Below are 4,966 nucleotides of genomic sequence, written 5' to 3'. Positions count from 1 at the left end.
GTAGAACAACCACCCAATAAAGCATTACAATAATCTAACCTTGATAAACGCATTGGATTAACATTTCTGCATTTGACATTGAGAGATATATTTTAGATATATTTTTGAGATGGAAAAATGCAGTTTTAAAATGCTAGAAACGTGGCTTTCTAAGGAAAGATTGCTATCAAATAGCACACCTAGGTTCCTAACTGATGACGAAGAACTGACAGAGCAGCCATCAAGTCTTAGAGAGTGTTCTAGATTATTATTATATGCAGATTTTTTTAGGTCCTATAATTAGCACCTCTGTTTTTTCAGAATTTAGCAGTAAGAAATTACTAATCATCCAGTTTTTTACATCGACTATGCATTCCGCAAGTTTTTCAAATTGGTATGTTTCGCCAGGCTGCGAAGAAATATAGAGCTGAGTATCATCAGCATAACAGTGAAGGCTAACACTGTGTTTCCAGATGATATCGCCCAAGGGTAACATGTAAAGCGTGAAGAGTAACGGCCCTAGTACTGAGCCTCATACTGTAATACTACTGTAAGCATACTATAAAGGAAGTCAAGTTAACCAGGGTCTTGTTCGGCGTCCTGGGGTGTTACAAAGTATTTGTGAAATCTAGCTAACAAAATATATATTGTGTGTTGGAGTGGTCCAGACGCTACACAACTGAACAGCATTAATTAGGAAAACAGTGTGTCAATAATGCAAAATTACAATAGTAAACACTTCATTTTTTAGTTAAAAGCAGTTCATCATTTAATTCAGTGATGTCATCATCCACGAGCCTTGAGGTACTCCATACTGCACTTGTGATCGATGTGATACCTCTTCATTCACTGCTACGAATTGATGGCGGTCATATAAGTACGATTTAAACCATGCTAATGCACTTCCATTAATGCCAAAGGGTCTAACATACATGTTGTTGGTTTAGATGATTTAACAAGTTTATAAAATTCTTCCTCTCCTATAGTAGAGAATGAGTGGAATTGTTCCTCAGGCGATCTATAGCGAACTATCTGATGCGATACTATAGCTGTAGCATGGTTACAATTTTATCTCTAATAGTATCGATCTTAGAAGTAAAGTAGTTCATAAAGTCATTACTGCTGTGCTGTTGGGAAATGTCATCACTTGTTGATGCTTTATTTTTCGTAAACTTAGTCACTGTATTGAAAAAACCTAAAAGAGAAGAAAAGTAATCAGATCTAGCAGTTTTTCATGCTTTTCTGTAGGATAGGTTACTTTCCCGCCAAGCAATACGAAAAACTTCTAGTTTTGTTTTCCTCCAGCTGCGCTCCATTTTCCGGGCTGCTCTCTTTAGGGTGTGAGTGTGCTCATTATACCACGGTGTCAGACTGTTTTCCTTAATCTTCCTTAAGCGTAAAGGAGCAACTGTATTTAAAATGCTAGAAAAGAGAGAGTCCATAGTTTCTGTTGCATCATCAAACTGTTCTGAGGTTTTGGATACGTTAAGGAATTGGGATTAATCAGGAAGATTACTTACAAAGCAGTCTTTTGTGGTAGAAGTGATGGTTCTACCATACTTGTAACAAGGAGTAGAATTTACAGTTTTAGCTATATGAAGTTTGCACAAGACTAAATAATGATCATCGCTTGGCTGCATAATTTCAACACCATCAACATCAATTCCATGTGACAGTATTAAATCTAGAGTATGATTTCGACAATGAGTAGGTCCTGAGACGTGTTGTCTAACCCCAATAGAGTTCAGAATGTCTATGAATGCTGATCCCAATACATGTTTTTCATCAACATGGATATTAAAATCACCAACAATTAAAACTTTATCTGCAGCCAGCACTAACTCGGATATAAAATCAGCATATTCTTTAATAAAGTCTGTATGGTGCCCTGGTGGCCTGTATACAGTAGCCAGTACAAACGACACAGGGGATTTATCATTAACACTTGTTTCTCTGGACAATGTTATATGAAGCACCATTACTTCAAACGAGTTATACTTGAAGCCCGTCCTGTGAGAAATACTGAAAACATTGTTATAAATTGAAGCAACACTTCCCCCTTTACCTTTTGGACGTGGCTCATGTTTATAACAGTAATCTTGGGGGGTAGACTCATTTAAAATAATGTAATCATCAGGTTTTAGCCAGGTTTCTGTCAAACAGAACACATCTAGTTTATGATCAGTGATCATATCATTTACAAAAAGTGCTTTCGTAGAAAGGGACCTGATATTCAATAAGCCAAGCTTTATCATTTGTTTATCCGTATTGCATCTGTTTTTTATTTGTTGAACATCAATTAAATTGTTACTCTTAAATTGGTTTGGACGTTTTTTGTATTTTCTAGTTCGGGGAACAGACACAATCTCTATAGTGTGATATCTAGGTGAAAGAGTTTCTATGTGCTGAGAGTTAACTGATTTCTGTGACATGAAGCGGCTAGCAGACGGTCGGTTTAGCCAGTCTGTCTGCTTCCTGACCTGGGCCCCAGTTAGTCAAGTACAAACTCTAAGACTATGTGATATATTTCTAGAGAGAAGATCGGCAATACCCCAGGAGGGATGAAGAATCTCTTTTCAATAGGTCAGGTCTCGCGGAGGCTCTGTTACCGGAACCGAACAATGTACAGGACTCCCTGAACTAGTCGCATCCAAAGCCGTATCTAGAGCCCTCACATTCTTACTGTCCTCAATTAAAGTTTGGATGCGTGTCTCTAATTCTGAAATCTTCTCTGTCAGCCTAACTATTTCCCTGCATTTATCACATGTGAATCCCTCGTCACCGACAGAGAGATATAAACTATACATGTGGCAAGCGGTGTAAACAACAATAGCAGGAGAAGAAGCCATTTCTCACTGTGATTGATGAATGATTCTTACCACAGTTGTTTGATGAACTTGTGAAAAAAAAAAAAACATGGTCAAACATGACATCCTGCCATTATTCACAAATAACCATTTCTCTCTACAACTATCCAACTTTTGTTTTTTTATCAGTGAGCGGGAGCATTTTGACAGGAGGACTGAACAACAATTAATAGAGAGTCATCAACAGGAGTCACCCTAGTTCGTGTTTTTAATAAATGGTGTTAATAAATAATATTTTTGTACACAAAAATGTTGGATCTTTCTTCTCAGATGGCTAAATGGCCCTTGGAAGTTTAGAAAAGGGTGAATTGTGTTTGTCTTTATAAAATGCTATATAGGACACTATTCTGTTGCTGTATGACAACCAGTAGTGAATACTAAAGCATAAATCAATATTAAATAAATATTTCATTGATGGTCCATATGATTACACTGTATGTCTGGTGGGCATATATGGTTAATATCTGAATGTATCTTTATATATAAATTCACAACAACATATATCACTCCATCTCCTGTATATATGAAAACCTACGGTGAATATAATTAGGCTACAGTAGATCATGTATCATTACATTGTCCATTTGATCCAAATATGTGTATTATTATTTTTTTTATTCACTAATTAAATGTGTAATGTTAATGTATTATGTTTTTCAAAAAAACTAATTCAGATGTCTTCTGTAGGCTATGTATCAACAGTGAATATTTACAGATATTTTTTAGTGCAGATCATCTGATATATTAATGTAATGTTTATATTTAAATTCACAAAAAATAAAAATAAAAAACTCTAAATTAGTCAATGTCTATGGACGGGACGGTTATTAATGAAGTTTCAAGCGTCGGTTTAATAATTTCGCCGTGTATCCTCCTCCCCCTACTGAACGCATCAGGAACAACAGGGCCGTGAAACTGTAGTTCCCTCTCGAGCTTTCACGAGACATCACGGAAATATTTCTCCGTTATGGGAACTCCTTCCCTTCCAACCTTTCCTGAAGTCCTATTGGCTCCCGCCAGTCCGATGACTGGCCAATTACCGAAGTATGCAAATCGCATGCAAATACTGACGAGCTCGAGAGGCAGTATAAAATGCGGTGCACGCGACAATTATGTCAGAATCTTCTACTTCACCTGTTTCACTATTCACTAATTCTCTATGGCAACAATCTGCAAGATCTGCGCGGGACCGATAGAGCCGCCAGATCAGCGCGGGACCGATAGAGCCGCCGGATCAGCACGACTACTGCGTCGCCTGCCTGGGCCTGGCCCACGCCGAGGCGGCGCTGGACGAGTCCAACTGCAGGCATTGCACGGACCTTCCGGCCCGCGTGCTCCGGCCCCGCCGCGATGTGGCTCGCGGCCTATTCGGGATGAGGCCCACTGCCGCCAGTGTGCCGCTGGTGGGCCCTCCCGGTGACGGGAGCGTCGTCTTGTCGCTCCACCAACCCCAACGGTCACCCCATTCCCCGGTCTCACTCCCCGAGGACTGCTTCCGCCCTCTTTCCAACATCGCGGAGTTTGTATCCTTTAGCCAGGAGGAGGGGGATGACTCGATGTCCATCTCGGCCTCGGAGAGGGAGGATTGGGCAGGATCGGAGTCCGATCAGCCGGACAGCATGGGGCCCCCAGACCTCCAGGAGGAGCTCATGAGGGTTCTGTCAAGGGCTGTCCAGGAGTTGGAGCTTACCTGGAGTCCTCCAGAGGAGCCTGCCAGGAGTAAGCTTGACTCCTGGTATTTCAGGTCCACCCGGAAAGCTGACTCGAGGACGTCGGTCCCCTTTTTCCCCGACGTACATGAGCAGCTGGTGAAAACATGGCCTGCCATTGTTACCCAGGCCATTTTTACCCACGGGGATGGGGCTGAGGCCCACTGGTACGTGCGCTCTCCCCCAGTCGAAGAGACCGTCGCTGCACACCTGTGTCCTGCAGCAGCTAAGACCCTAGGCTCAGACATCAGCCTCCCCTCAAAGCCGTGCAGAACCGCCGCCCACCTTGCCAATAAAGCATATGCGTCTGATGGCGAGGCGGCTTCCGCGCTGCACGCCATGGCAGTGCTGCAGGTTTTTCAGGCGAAGCTCCTGCAGGCAGCGGAGGGCGGAGCCCTCACGGCAGAGGCC

The 4,966-nt window shown here is 41.9% G+C and overlaps 1 long non-coding RNA gene across 1 annotated transcript in view; it reads left to right on the top strand.

Moving 5' to 3' along the window:
* LOC107555813 (uncharacterized) overlaps nt 1-3,034 on the top strand; it is a 17,697-nt gene extending 14,663 nt beyond the window's left edge. The window contains exon 3 of the long non-coding RNA XR_001605202.1: nt 2,976-3,034. This is a non-coding gene — a long non-coding RNA (uncharacterized lncRNA). The remainder of the gene's footprint in view (nt 1-2,975) is intronic.
* The last annotated feature ends 1,932 nt before the right edge of the window (nt 3,035-4,966 follow it).

Source organism: Sinocyclocheilus grahami, unplaced genomic scaffold (assembly GCF_001515645.1).
Source record: "Sinocyclocheilus grahami isolate Dianchi unplaced genomic scaffold, SAMN03320097.WGS_v1.1 scaffold545.1, whole genome shotgun sequence".
Taxonomy (NCBI): Eukaryota; Metazoa; Chordata; class Actinopteri; order Cypriniformes; family Cyprinidae; genus Sinocyclocheilus; species Sinocyclocheilus grahami.
Note: the sequence above shows the minus strand (reverse complement) of the source record. Positions and strands in the feature narration are given on the sequence as shown.